The sequence below is a fragment of the Pseudophryne corroboree genome, chromosome 9 (genome assembly GCF_028390025.1).
Source record: "Pseudophryne corroboree isolate aPseCor3 chromosome 9, aPseCor3.hap2, whole genome shotgun sequence".
In the NCBI taxonomy this organism is placed as follows: domain Eukaryota; kingdom Metazoa; phylum Chordata; class Amphibia; order Anura; family Myobatrachidae; genus Pseudophryne; species Pseudophryne corroboree.
The window spans coordinates 222,848,653-222,864,602 of NC_086452.1; the positions used below are offsets into that span (position 1 = coordinate 222,848,653).

The 15,950-nt window shown below is 42.9% G+C and overlaps 1 long non-coding RNA gene across 1 annotated transcript in view; it reads right to left on the minus strand.

Annotated features, from left to right (window-relative positions):
- Positions 1-4,618: 4,618 nt before the first annotated feature.
- LOC134957903 (uncharacterized) overlaps positions 4,619-15,950 on the minus strand; it is a 103,481-nt gene continuing 92,149 nt past the window's right edge. Inside the window, exons 3-4 of the long non-coding RNA XR_010186788.1 lie at positions 9,110-9,192; positions 4,619-5,121 (exon numbers count right to left, since the gene is read on the minus strand). This is a non-coding gene — a long non-coding RNA (uncharacterized LOC134957903). The remainder of the gene's footprint in view (positions 5,122-9,109; positions 9,193-15,950) is intronic.

The following is a 15,950-nucleotide window of genomic DNA, read 5'->3' on the forward strand; positions in this document are numbered from 1 at the left end:
CCCTCACAGTAAAATAAAATCCACACATACCTTGGCCTACACAGAAAAAACAATCCCATTGCTCCCCACATAAATCATGTTGCTCAATACATAAATCCTATTGCTCCCCACATAAATCATGTTGCTCCCCACATGAATTATTCACATTGTTCCGCCCCCCCCCCCCCCCCCCCCCCATAAATCCTTATTCTTCCCACAGAAATCCTATTGTTCCCCACAGGAGAAATAAAGTAACAAATATTAGCCCCTACCGGTCAGCTGTCTTCCTTCCTGTCCCTCAGTGGCGGGGGTTGTTCATAGTGGAGTGCTGCAAATACTGAGCAGGGGGCGGGCGGGCAGGTGTGGATGTGGGTGGGCAAGGATAGCTGTGTATGCAGGCAGGAACTGGAAGATGCGTATGCAGGCGGGTGGGCTGGCTGGTGAGATGCGGCGGCCGTGACCTATGATATCACTCCGCCGCGTCTTCAAGGCATAGGTCACGGCCGGAGCACGACTAATCCTTTAAGAAGAGCCCGGGCCAACAGTTCACTCTGTAGGTGCAGGAAGCTGCTCTGGCTCCGCGGCACACCTTCCAACTGGTCGCGGCACACTAGTGTGCCACGGCACACTGGTTGAAAAAGCCTGATCTAGAGTGACAAGTATGTTGAAATATAGTTAAAAGGTTACACGCTACAAGATGTCTCTAAACTAAGCATTATTGTACATGGAGGATGGTGTAATGGTTAGCATTACTGCCTTGCGTGGGTTTCCTCCGGGTACTGTGGTTTTCTCCCACAATCCAAAACTCTACTGGTAGGTTAATTGGCTCCCAACAAAAAACCCTAGCGTGAATGTATGTGCATGTACATGTGGTAGGGAATATAGAGTGTAAGTTCCACTTGGGCAAAGACTGATGTGAATGGGGGTATGGGTCATTAGGTCGACAAGAATTAGGTCGAGTCATTAGTTGGTGGACATGCACTAGGTCAACATGGACATTGGTGGACATGCACTAGGTCAACATGGTCATTAGGTTGACATAGTCATTAGGTCGACATGGAAAAAGGTCGACATGAGTTTTTTATGTTTTTTTGTGTCGTTTTCTTCGTAGAGTGACCAGGAACCCCAATTAGTGCACCCCGTCCCCTCACTCCGCTACCACTGCGCTCAGCACAGGTTACCATTCCCAATCGTAGTCCACGTGGGTTGTAAAGTATGAAAAAGTTAAAAAAAAATTAAGAAAAAAATGTGAAAAACTCATGTCGACCCTTTTCCATGCCGACATTGTTCATGTCGACCTTTTGGCCACGTCGACCTAAGGTTTGTTGACCAATTGGCGTCGACCTAAGGTGTGTCGACCTTTTTGGTGTCGACCTGGAGTCCGGATACCGTGAATGGCCGAATTTTCTCTGTAAAGCACTGTGGACTATGGGGGTTATTCCCACCCGATCGCTCACTGCAGTTTGCCGCAGCGCAGCGATCGGGTCGGAACTGCGCATGCGCCGGTGCATGGCAGCTTTCGTTACCTAGCGATTGCCTCTGAGACAGAGGCAGTCGCTGGGCGTGAGGGGGCTGGATGGCGGCGTTAAACCGCCGTTTAGGGGAACGGTCCGACCAATGCAGGCGTGGCCGGACCATTTGGGGGGGCGGGCCGCGGCCGCTGCGTGATGTCTCACTCAGCCGCTGCAGCCAGCGGCAGCTACAATTAACTTCCGGCCAGCCGCTGGAGCTGCGCTGGCCGGGAGTTACTCCACAAATACAAAGGCATCGCCACTGTGCGATGCGTTTGTAATTGTGCGGGGAGAGGCGGGCTGACATGCTGGGCGTCCCCCCGCATGTCAGGGAACATGATCGTAGCTGTGCTAAATTTAAAACAGCTACGATCAGCTCGGAATTACCCCCCTATGTGTGCTATGTAAATAACTGGAAATAAATAAATAACTCATCAGCCACACTAACATCATATGACTTAAAGGTCAGTCTGATTAGACTGAAGGTGTATGTTGTTTATTTGGTTCTATAAAAGAGTCTGCATATGCCCTAGCCTTTCACAGTTCTGTACAGTACTCAGGAGAGATTGATACCTTATCATATGGACTGATGTTAATATTCTATCACCTGTATCCTGTTGTCTTCAATAAAACCTACTCTGGTTTGGAGTGAACGTGTGGACTAACCTCCTTGCTCACATCAGCTATGCTCCTACCAACTTCTTGGCATCTCCCATTAAGGTAAAGAGTATAAAGGGAAGGGGTCCCCTCCTCTCCTATGGCTGGACCACCTCCTGCGTTATTACGAAACACGGCCTGCTGCAGCATATTTTAATGAGTCAGCTTGACTGATTATTACCCCTGCTCTGTAATAATGCTGGTGGCTGCAGGCTCCTTCATTGCAGCAAGTCCAATATAATGCACTGACAGCACCACCTTTAGTTCCACCCCTGATGGGATGGTTTGTAAATCTGCTAGTTCTCAAAATTAGTACTGCGGTGTATAATCCTTTGGATTTCAGTTATGCTCTTTTATGTGCAGTTTGGCCTTTAATAAATTGCTCAATTTTCAAACTGAGCACTTTACCAAATTTGCCCCTAAGTATTATAAATATTATTGATGTCACATTACTATAACATAGAGCAGAGAAAAAGGGTCATGTGTATCAAAGCTTGCTGAGAGATAAAGTGGAGAGCGATAAAATACCAGCCAATCAGCTCATAGCTGCCATGTTACAGACTGTGGGGTCTATGTACTAAGCCTTGGATGGAGATAAAGTCCCAGTCAACCACTCCTGTCATTTTTCAAGCCCAAGCCTGTGACATGGCAGTTAGGAGCTGATTGGCTGGTAATTTATCTGTGCCCACTTTATCTCATTCAGGGGTTAGTAAATAGACTTCTGTGTTTAAAAAATGTCAGGAGCTTGTTGGTTGGTACTTGATCTCCATCCACTTCTTCTTCCTTCAAGGCTTAGTAAATAGACCCCAAAGTACCAACCAATCAGCTTCTGTTAGTTTACAGGCTGTGTTTGAAAGAAGACTAGAGCCAATAGGTTGGTTCTTTATCTTTTCCAAGCTGTGATACATATGCCCCTTATTGTGATTAATGTGCAAGAGAATACTGCAGCCAGATTAGCCTCAATTCTTGACTTTGGCAGGGAGGAAATTAATGTATTAATATACAGTATTAATACAGCATTACTAGGGTTGGTGGCAAATAGCTGAAATAAAAACATGACTCTGGCTTCTAAAGGACAAGTGTCCAGCTCACTCAGGGGGAGATGTTTTAAATGTTGAGAGGGATAAAGTGGAGAAATTGCCCATGGCAACTAATCAGGTTTTATGTATAACTCATTAACTCTTGATACATCTCTCTTGATGTACCAAAGAGCCTGTGGCACCTCAGCATGAACCTAATAAGGTACCCCTCTCCCCCATTAACAGTACAACAAGGTGGTATGATCATAACATGGGCTATGCTAAGGCCATTACAAGTGCAGACTTACCTCCAACCTCTCTCATGCTTAATAGACACTGAGATACCAAAGGAATTGATTATGATAACAATAATTTGGAGAGTTTTTTTGATGGTGATGATGAGTTTAATTCATAATGAAACCTCATGAACATAATCATTAATTTCCCATCAAAATAATCATTAACCCCCTCATAATAATAATAATAATAATAATAATAATAATAATCATCCCCATCAGTACATTGATACCTTCAGTATAATCACTAACTTTTCCATCAGCATAGTTATTAACTCCCCCTTCGACATCACTTACCTTAACTGTGGAGATACAACCTCTGTGCCCTGCTGACTCCCCCTGATTGTGAATTTTAGGCTGATACATTTTCATGTTACAGTATCTATTAATCAACCTTCAATAAAGACATCCTAACCAGTCTGCTGTCATCTCTCTGGATTCCATCATGGGAGGATCTTCACTGCCATTTGTCACTCTGTCTCTCTCTTGTTCTGTAAACCGTGCCTCCACACTCTCAGTCCCAGGTTAAATAATCTCCCAGATTTCTTTCATCTGTGCCAGAAACTTCTTAAATGCAAAGTAGAATGAATTGTGGATTGTGCCTGTACAACTGTGAGCACAAGATTGGCGCATAAGTCACGAGGGCACCACAGGATCCCTTGACTCACGGTCCTATCTGTGCTGCACACCCTGAACCCACAGAAGGTACGCCATATTGTTAGTATTCATTAATAAATGTATATGTAGATGTTGTTATGTATTGTAACTACTTTATGTAACATCTTAAATTGGAGGCTCCAAAACTCCACCATTACAGCCCAGGTTCTGAGGTTATCCACGCTTGAGCACAGGTGACTTAATTTAGTGCCTCAGTCATTCTGATTTAACCATCCGGACTCAATCATGGATGTCCTTACAACGTGGAGTGTAATGGGAAATGATGCCTTAAGTAATGATTAGTAAAAGACATTACTTAGGATAGCTAATTTGCTTTGGGCTTAGCTATTTTCAAATATGTTTCTTTAATGGCTCTAAGAGAAGGTTAAGGTTACTTAGTGAACATCAAAATATCAGGGTTAGGTTGTAATGTAAAGAAATATGTTTTACACAATTATAATTTTCATCATGGAATACTTTTTAAATGAATTGCATTACACAAGTGAACACATGTTTTATTACCAATTACAAGCTGCTTTTTGTCTTTGGAAAATATACAATACAACAAATAATTAGTCATCACTGGACATTAGAGTATTAAGTAGGACAAGCCAGTTCTGCACACAGTAGTGTAGGTTGGGAGAAGAGAATGCGTTCCATGATTTGTGTTTATTGCAGAGAAACAGTAAAGCAACCATCTATGCTTTGTACTTACTGCCTTGGAGAAAGTCCATACAATCCTATGTTGGCTATACAATGAAACATATTTCCAGCCAATCTATCAGATGTAAAAGGTCCAATACATAAGGCAGCTATCAGGGCAATTTTTCTTCTGCTGATGCCTGGGTCAGAGGACTGGGGAAATCCAACATGTTGGAAATCTTCAATTCGCTGATTCTAACCCAAAAGTGATCGAAAACGGCAAGTCTGTGATTTTTAACATGTATGGTTTTGCCAGTGGATTGGATCAGCTGAATGGGGAATTGTGGTGTAGATATATGCCTGCATAAGAAAGTTCAGAGTAATTATTATTCAGTGTATGTACAGTATATGAACTATGTCATTTTTTTGTATTGAATTTCAAATTAAGTTGGATCTGTCAGACTAGTGTTAAGCCAATTTCATACACTCTGCTGTACATCCTCATGATCAATTGTGCACTGGCAATATAAAACCACTCAACCCTTTGCACCATTAGACAGGTCGTCAGAAAAATCTATAGTGTATGGCAGGTTTAAGTCATTGTTCCTGATTGTTCTTGCAAATTCCTTAATCAGTAAGGGCGGGATGTATTAACATACATCGCCACCCTCGCTGCCCATCACAATGATGTACTAACATATGCGATCAATATCGCAATGCGGTGACGGAGGCCCCCAGCGATACTTGTGAGGTGGTGTGCGGGTGGTTTCCATCACTTCCCTGGGCTCTTCACCTGCTCCCCGGCCAGGAAGCAGGCAGCAGGCTGTACCCGGCGCCTCCTTCTCCCCCTGCAGCCAGAAGGACCTCAGAAGGGGGGGGGGAGAGGGGTTGGCGTATGCGGCGGGTTGCAGCAGCCGGCGATAAGAAGCCCATAGGCTTCTATACCCTGTGTGGTAAAAATGCGGCGTTCGGGTGTTTGTACATACAAAAATGCGATAAAACCCACGAAAACGGGGGTTTTATCGCATATTCCCTTTAGTACATCCCGCCCTAAATCTAGCATATGACATTCCACACTTTACTGCTTATTTGATTCTTTTAAGATAATTAAATATCTTCACTTTAATTGCAGAATTCATCTTCACACAGATAATCATGCCAGCTGTCAACCAATAAGAAGTTCTAGAGGTGGATATTAGTTGTTGTGAACGTTAGACTCATAAATTTGGGTATTAAATGTGTAGCAGCATATTTACCAGAGGCATGTTTCCATCCTCTTCTGTCGGGGCCCTCTCCTCTGTAGCCAGCGCTCGTCATTGCAATAGAGTCTGAGCACTAGAGGGGCATAAATTCAATTGCGCATGTGCAAATCTCCGGGGAAATGGTGCGGCGGCCATTTTCCCAGAGATTTCCTTACTGCACATGCACAAGATCTCCAGAAAGATGGGTGTTGCCAATTTACCGGAGATATGTTGAGAGATGCTGCCACCGGTGGGAGAATCCGGAGAGGTGAATATATAAAGAATGGGTGCAGGGTGTGTGGTGTTGGCCCATCCTGGATCCCGGGGACCCATGTGCACTGCACACACTGCACCCATTATAGAGACGCCACTGTACATGTGATTATTACCCACTATTAGTGTTATGATGCTTTAATGCAGTAGCTGCAGTATGTAAAAGAATCCATTCATTTCTGCTGTGGCCAAGGATCTCTGTAATCCAGATGCTTCAACATCCTTCTGTAAGTGAGTCTTCACATACAGATAATATTCAGTGTAAAATTAGAATAGTGTAGCCCTGATCCAAGCTAACTCACAAATTGACAGAGGGATCTTTTTTTTTTTGACGTTGGTGAATTTAAATTGCTCTGCGTTACTTTTATTCTACATGCTAGGTGTGATTCTTCCACATTCATTTTCCACCCCATGTATGGATTACTCAAGTGATTACTCAAGTGATTAATCAAGTGATTACTTTGGTAATCACTTGATGTAGCCAAATTTCATTAAACCAATACTATATTAAAAACAACAACACTTTATTAAACATCATAAGTGTGAGTAGATTTTGGTTGCAACTAAAGAACAAAATCAGCAGAAAAATGTTTATGAAATATTTAATTACATGTGTATACTGTATTTTGCTTCAATTGTATACCGGATTCCTAAATGTGTAGTTAATTATTTGCATGATATGTGGCTGAAATACATCTTCCACAATTAATATCCATATTTCTAGTAAAAACTGTATTTCAGCTGCTGATAAAAAAAGATTGTGGCTACATTTGCAATAAAATGACATATAGTTCATTAGTTCAGAGGAAATACAGAGGAAAATAGAATTTAGTGCCGTGGCAAAACTATTTGCGCTGCTAGAGGGTGTGTCCTAGCTCATCTCTTAGTTACAAAATGAAAATACAGCTCTCCAGTAAATTCCTTCCACACCTTGCATCACAAAATGGTCCGTCCAGGTGTATATCTGCACCCTTGAGCTGGTTTTGTACCCAACTCCAATGGGGTCTTTCTTATCTGCCTACAGCTGAATAATTCACCCTGGTCAAAATCAATGCTATAATGCCAGTTGTCAGCTTAGTATAATAAACTGTAACGCAAATGACAACTCCTTCTCCAGGTCACAGGAAAGTCTTCAAAGCATCAGTAATTTATTTACCTGTTCTTAGTAAAACTGTATTTGTAACCAAGGAGTCTATTTACTTAAGCCTTTGATGGAGATAAAGTTGCTGGGAGATAAAGTACCAGCCAATCGTCTCCTGTCATTTTTCAAACAGAACCTGTGGCATGGCAGTTAGGAGTCGATTGGCTAGTACTCTCCAGTGACTTTGGGGGACATGTACTAAGCAGTGATAAGAGCGGAGAAGTGAGCCAGTGGAGATGTTGCCCCATCAACCAATCAGCAGCTCTGTATAATTTTATAGTATGCAAATTCTAGATGTTACTTCAGTGCTGACTGGTTGCCATGGGTAACTTCTCCACTGGCTCACTTCTCCGCTCTTATCACTGCTTAGTAAATGTCCCCCTTTATCTCCATCCAAGGCTTAGTAAATAGACCTCTAATGTTGGGACAATCGCTTATATCTTAAACTATTGTTTGCCCTTTTAAACCAGCATCATTGTTCAGTGATAGCAAATAGGCAGTTACTTTAACTCAAAAAAGAGCCAATACCTATAGAAATATTGTTTTAAGATGCTTCTATAATTACATGTAACTCTACATACAGATTTTGATCCTATCTATCATGCAATGTCCAGCAGAAAAACTCTGATATAATTTAGCCATATACTTGAAATTTATTTAAGCAACTCTGCAGTCTACAAGAATTATGAGACCATTCTTTAAATCCACAATGTGTACCAAAACCTGCACATTCACGTTCCTGTATAAATTGGGGACACAGTTGCATTCATTGTTCAGCGAGCTTGTTCTCTTAACTCAACCCACCGACAGCAATGAATGTTAATTGTGACCTTTTTATTTGGTTTCTTCATAAAGTTCTCTCTTTCAAATATTCAAACACCAAGGTAAATCAACATTAAAACAAATAATATAATCCAGTACATAATTGCACAGATTAGATCTTAGTAGAAACATAATAATTTGGTTTACATTGCATACAGTGATGGTTTTTGCCTGAGCCCATTACAAATTTCCTACATCCACTGATCATCTTGTCAACAATGTATTTCAGATGTTCTCATGTTAACTACCATTTCACTTGTCTCCTTCCTCTTATTATCTGGCAGCTGCTTTCCAAAGTATCATGTCATGAAAGGTGAAAATATCAATAGGTGGCTTTCTAGTAGTGTAAAAAAGATGGTTCCTTCTACCAATGATCATTTTTGCTATTTTGCTATCACCATTGGCCGATGGCATTACACAATTAAAAAAACAGATTGGTTATACAGTTTCCAGGAATGGTAAGAGAGTAACAGGGTGTATTTGTGAATGTATAAAATTTTGAGATTGACTGGTTCCATGTAATTGAAATTATGGTTTCATCCGGAGAGAAATGGCCAAGCAGCAGCAAGACTGGACAGGTATCCAAGAAGACAGTGTTTTTGCCGTGATGTACAGTCAACGATCGATGGTTTGCTTACAAATACCAAACTCACCGACAGCGTTGAATGTTCATCAAGACAGTCATATGACACCCATTAGCATGAACTGTATCCATATAGAAGTAAGCTGCCATTTTATCCTGACGGATGCAAGCACTTAACGAGCCAAATCATACATTTTCAACAGAAACATTCTTTGTGCATCCTTTGTACTCAAGACTGCAGGATTAACCCATTCTCAGGACTTGCTGAGAGATTTATTTAATTGATACCCTGTAGTCAGCTGAGGTAATTACAGAGGGATGAGTAATCAGTGTGCTCCGAGAACAGCTGGCAAGCCATCAAGATGGATGTGCTGCAAATAAACAGAGAGAGAGAGAAATATTTATTTTCATTAAAAGAGGATTCCAAATGAATGCAGGCATTTTGTAATCCGAAACCATCTGAAAAACCAGCATGTGTGAACAGACTAATAAATCAGCCCATAAACCATCAGTCACACTAAAATGTATATTTTGATATTTCAAAACCAAAATATTCAAAGGTTTATGTTCTAAAACATTCATGTGATCTATAGCTCCTGTATTACAATACTGTGAGATAGATAAGCAGGAATACTACAGCCACCTTTGCAGGGGTGGATTTAGGGGTGTGGACACCCCTAGGCACAACAACAACAGTGCTCCCCCCTACCCCCGCCTAATTTAATTATTTTCACTGATTGGTTATAATCTCTTATTTGATGACAGACAATTGTATAGATTAATAAAAAAAAGACACTATGACATTTTTCTATTTTTAATTACTATATGTATACATATTTACTAAGGAGCAGTATGTGCATGTCCCACCGATTTACACTCCATTCAAGATGGCATATGGTACAGTACAGTGGAAATATTTTGCAGTTACTGGTACATTTTGGCCTGTCAGTGCCAACACAAGAATCCAAGTGTCGCCCCCAAGCAAGTGCCGCCCCTAGGCACGTGCCTCACATGCCTAATGGGAAATTTGTCACTGCTCCTTTGTCAAATCGAGGACACAACAGCACCAGTGGTCATTTTTGTTTAATGTGCACCTTTTGCTTTAAGAGGGTTAATATTGCTTAGCAAATAGGGCCACTAATTCTCATTAGTGATGCCAGGCACATAAAAGTCACCCGGGTACCCATGAGACCCCAAAAGTCCTGTATAGACTTGCTGTATGGAACTTACAATACACAGCTTCTGTGTTTCAGTACTTTCCAAGAACAACCTCACTTTTTAGAGATGTGTTTGCAAATTAATTTGTTTCATACATGAAGGGCTTTTCTAAGAAGAACTTCGAGTAAGCAGAAGACCAAGCTTCAAGACTAGTTGACATAGAATGAGTAATTGTATGTAAAGAAAATGGATATCGTAGAAGAGGAAGCTGATAATGGATAACAGGGCTTTGTCTTGCTGTATGCAACACTCAAACATACAGTACTTACTTTTATCAACAAAAATTATGAAATATAACTGTTGTCCTAAATTGTAATTTATTGCAGTAATCTCTAGCTTACAAGTGAGCGGTATCTCCATTTTTCTGCTCTAAATCACAAAAGGGATTAACGCTGACCTGATTCCTGAAATGAAGCAGTGGAATCTATTGCTATAGAAGTTCAGGGGCACATGCACATAAATTCATGTAAACAGAACAAGATACTTCTAGTTCCACACTCAGCAGAGATATGAATTACACCCATTAGCTTATTTAAACAGCTGCCACTTACAATTAGGATGTAATGTCCAGCTCTAAATTATTTCCACATTTGTGGACTTAGGGGGTAATTCAGAGTTGATCGCAGCAGCAAATTTGTTAGCAGTTGGGCAAAACCATGTGCACTGCAGGGGGGGCAGATATAACGTGCAGAGAGAGTTAGATTTGGGTGGGGTGTATTCAAACTGAAATCTTAATTGCAGTGTAAAAATAAAGCATCCAATATTTACCCTGCACAGAAACAAAATAACCCACCCAAATCTAACTCTGCAAATGTTATATCTGCCACGCCTGCAGTGCACATGGGGGGTAATTCTGAGTTGATTGCAGCAGGAAATTTTTTAGCAGTTGGGCAAAACCATGTGCACTGCAGGAGAGGCAGATATAACATTTGCAGAGAGAGTTAGATTTGGGTGTGGTGAGTTCAATCTGCAATCTAAATTGCAGTGTAAAAATAAAGCAGCCAGTATTTACCCTGCACAGAAACAAAATAACCCACCCAAATCTAACTCTCTCTGCACATGTTATATCTGCCTCCCCTGCAGTGCACATGGTTTTGCCCAACTGCTAAAAAATTTCCTGCTGCGATCAACTTGGAATTACCCCCATGGGGCCTAATTCTGATCGTAGCAGAAAATTTGTTAGCAGATGGGCAAAACCATGTGCACTGCAGGAAGGGGGGGGGGCAGATGTAACATGTGCAGAGAGTTAGATTTGGGTGTGTTATATTGTTTCTGTGCAGGGTAAATGCTGGCTGCTTTATTTTTACACTGCAATTTAGATTTCAGTTTGAACACACCCCACCCAAATCTAACTCTCTCTGCGCATGTTATATCTGCCCCCTTGCAGTGCACATGGGGGGTAATTCCAAGTTGATCGCAGCAGGAAATTTTTTAGCAGTTGGGCAAAACCATGTGCACTGCAGGGGAGGTAGATATAACGTGCAGAAAGAGTTAGATTTGGGTGGGTTATTTTGTTTCTGTGCAGGGTAAATACTGGCTGCTTTATTTTTACACTGCAATTTAGATTGCAGATTTAACTCACCACACCCAAATCTGTCTCTCTCTGCACATGTTATATCTGCCGCCCCTGCAGTACACATGGGGGGTAATTCCAAGTTGATCGCAGCAGGATTTTTGATAGCAACTGGGCAAAACCATGTGCACTGCAGGGGAGGCAGATATAACATGTGCAGAAAGAGTTAGATTTGGGTGGGTTATATTGTTTCTGTGCAGGGTAAATACTGGCTGCTTTATTTTTACACTGCAAATTAGATTGCAGATTGAACACACCACACCCAAATCTAACTCTCTATGCACATGTTATATCTGCCTCCCCTGCAGTGCACATGGTTTTGCCCAGTTGCTATCAAAAATCCTGCTGCGATCAACTTGGAATTACCCCCATGGTTTTGCCCAACTGCTAAAAAATTTCCTGCTGCGATCAACTTGGAATTACCCCCCAGGTTTTGCCCATATGCTAACAAATTTGCAGCTATAATCAGGTCTGAATTAGGCCCATGGTTTTGCCCAACTGCTAACAAATTTGCTGCTGCGATCAACTCTGAATTACCCCCTTACAGCAGTAAAGACTGCTTACATTAGTATGGACAGGAATCCAATACCCTCTAATATTTCACACCTCATGATGGTTTCCTTATTTTATGATTCACATTGTCTGCAATTTATTAGCATATTTGAGTGAAACAACTTGTATCAAAGGTGCCTATACTGTAGATCTGAAACAAAATTAGAATTTCTGTGATTCCTCCTTCTATCTTCACATTAGAACTACATCTCCAGGAGCATCACACGCAGATTCATACGTTTTGCCCAGCTTTTACTCTTGTGGATAGATTACTGAAATTAATAAAAATAATTATAATAAACATGTACAAACTTTGTTCTTTCCATCTGTGTGTATAACTAAATGCTTTTACTTGATCTGATTGAAACATAAGGGGGGCTGAGAGCTAGCGGGAAAACAGGATATAAATAAAACAGCGCTTTGTGTGCCGTAAGCAGTGGGGTGAAAATGTACATGAGATTTCTCTTTACAGATACAAGAATCCTAATGCGCTTTGTCAGTGTTTGGAGGCAAGGAAACGGTTCCCTCCCTGTCTGCAACAGCCACGGGGACTTTTGCTGTCTCTACGGCTCGTCTCCCGTGGCCTATGTACCAGTGCTCATGGAAAGGACATAATTTAAGTGACGGCGTTAGCTGCACGTCCAGTGGCCGAGTGAAGGAACTGGAGCATAAAAGCAATGTTTCTGCAGGAATTCTCTCCTCTGACCTTATTATACTCATGCTTCATGCTTAGGACAAATTAACATTTACCAGGGAAATGCAACAAGGAAGGGCACACATTACATACAGTAGACATGAACATAATAATAATAATAATAATAATAAAAATACTACAAAAGATGTAGATTAGTGTGTTTGTGTAGCAATTCCACTTAATAAAAAGCATAATGGTAGCAAAAGGGCAAGTAGATTTTTATTCCCCCCATACACATAAGGCGCCCATAATTTTATTGTGATTAACTGAAAACACTTTATTTAAGCTAGTTTAACACTAAAATAACGACACCGACCAGCTTATCCCTAAAATAACGACACAGACACAGACAGCTAGAGTGAAAGGTCAGATGGTATTTATTGATGGCTGACCTGATTGTTAAACTAGATTTAGGATAATGAGTTTATGTTAGAGGATGGCAAAGGAAGAGTCGCTACCAGACGCCAGCTCCAGTCACTTAAATTGTGTCAACAAAAACTGAGGAGGGGACTAAACAGCAACACCACCTCCTACATGCATAACCTGCATTGTGCAGGACTCACCACTCTTCTCTTTAGCAAATACTGATGTTCCCGCAGGGGAACATCTATTGTCCACCCGCAAGGTAAGGACACACTCGCCGTCTTTCTAAATGAGGGTGTCCCACAATGACTACTTATACCTAGCTGACTGCTGGCTGGTAGCGACTTCCCGCCGATCTAACTGTTAATAGCCAACTAAATTGAAGAAAAACGCAGAGGAAAAAACATCCGGGCGGGCGGGAGGCAGGGACGTGCAGTCAGGGGAGGCAGTGCTTCCCCTGTCATTAATTATTAAAATAATAGAAAGAAGATACATAAGACACATATTCTGTGTCATATGTACCCTCTTTATATTAATATAATCATTTTAGCCCATCTAATACGTTTGGGAGGCACTGACAGCTAGTGCCTCCCGTAGCTAGTGGGAACGGGACAAAGCGGGGGGGCGGGGCCATGCGCTGGAAAAGCCCATTACAAAAAGACTAGAATGCGGCACTTATACAAGTGCCTCACTGGCAGGGAAAGCACGCGCCTGCTAGCGAGGCACCTGTCACATAGACGCGGCCGGGAGAAGTGGCGGCGGGACCAGTCAGATACTGCTCCAGCTGCGGCGGCGCCGGGATGTCCAGGAGTCCATGCGGGGCTGACTTCATAGTACTGTTCTTGCTGTTGCTGCCGCTGCTGATCCTGCGCCTGTCACACACAGGCAGAGCCTGAAGACAGTGCAGCAGCAGCGGTACATGGAGGAGAGGGAGAGCGGAAGACAGGAGTGCACCAGCAGCGGTACAGGGAGGAGGGGGAGAGCGGAACGGCAGATCTTCCTACTGTAATCTAGGTAAAGTGTGTTCCATGTCCCCCCCTCCCCCTTCTAGCTAATGTGTGTGTTCCATGTCCCCCCTCTTACTAGCTAAAGTGTGTGTGCCATGTCCCCCCCCTCCCCCTACTAGCTAATGTGTGTATGCCATGTACCCCCTCCCCCTACTAGCTAATGTGTGTGTGCCATGTCCCCCCTCCCCCTACTAGCTAATGTGTGTGTGCCATGTCCCCCCTCCCCCTACTAGCTAATGTGTGTGTGCCATGTCCCCCCTCCCCCTACTAGCTAATGTGTGTGTGCCATGTACCCCCCTCCCCCTACTAGCTAATGTGTGTGTGCCATGTACCCCCCTCCCCCTACTAGCTAAAGTGTGTTCCATGTCCCCCGCTGGCCCAAACGCTGGCTAATGTGCACGGCGACAGCGGCGGGAAGCCACAGACCCAGCGTGAATTGAGCGGCGCCTGGTGCTCTCCTCCTCCGCCCTCTCTCAGACAGAAGCCCCTGCTTGACGGCCGGCGGCTGTGTAGAGCGCACAGCCGCTCACCGCCGCCAGCCGCTCACCGCCGCCAGCCGCCCACCGCCGCCAGCCACTCACCGCCACCAGCCGCAACAAATGAGTCAGGTAATGTTCACCTGCTGTCACCCTCTCTCCCTGTCGTTACTGTCCCTGTCCCTACTGTCACACTCTCTCCCTGTCGTCAATCTCTCTCCCTGCTGTCACTGTTGTCACTCTCTCTCTCTCCCTGCTGTCACTGTCGTCTCTCTCCCTGCTGTCACTATCGTCACTCTCTCTCTCCCTGCTGTCACTCTCTCTCCCTGCTGTCACTGTCGTCACTCTCTCTCCCTGTCGTCATTCTCTCTCCCTGTCGTCACTCTGGCTCTCCCTGCTATGACAATTTCAGCTCATTCAGTGTGCTACAATGTGAATGTCGACTCATTCAGTATGCTACAATGTGAATTTCGGCTCATTCAGTGTGCTACAATGTGAATTTCGGCTCATTCAGTGTGCTACAATGTGAATTTCGGCTCATTCAGTGTGCTACAATGTGAATTTCGGCTCATTCAGTGTGCTATAATGTGAATTTCGGCTCATTCAGTGTGCTACAATGTGAATGTCGGCTCATTCAGTGTGCTACAATGTGAATGTCGGCTCATTCAGTGTGCTACAATGTGAATTTCGGCTCATTCAGTGTGCTACAGTGTGAATTTCGGCTCATTCAGTGTGCTACAATGTGAATTTCGGCTCATTCAGTGTGCTACAGTGTGAATTTCGGCTCATTCAGTGTGCTACAATGTGACTTTCGACTCATTCAGTATGCTACAATGTGAATTTCGGCTCATTCAGTGTGCTACAATGTGAATTTTGGCTCATTCAGTGTGCTACAGTGTGAATTTCGGCTTATTCAGTGTGCTACAATGTGAATTTCGGCTCATTCAGTGTGCTATAATGTGAATTTTGGCTCATTTAGTGTGCTACAATGTGAATGTCGGCTCATTCAGTGTGCTACAGTGTGAATTTCGGCTCATTCAGTGTGCTATAATGTGAATTTCGGCTCATTCAGTGTGCTACAATGTGAATGTCGGCTCATTCAGTGTGCTACAATGTGAATGTCGGCTCATTCAGTGTGCTACAATGTGAATGTCGGCTTATTCAGTGTGCTACAATGTGAATTTCGGCTCATTCAGTGTGCTACAGTGTGAATTTCGGCTCATTCAGTGTGCTACAATGTGAATTT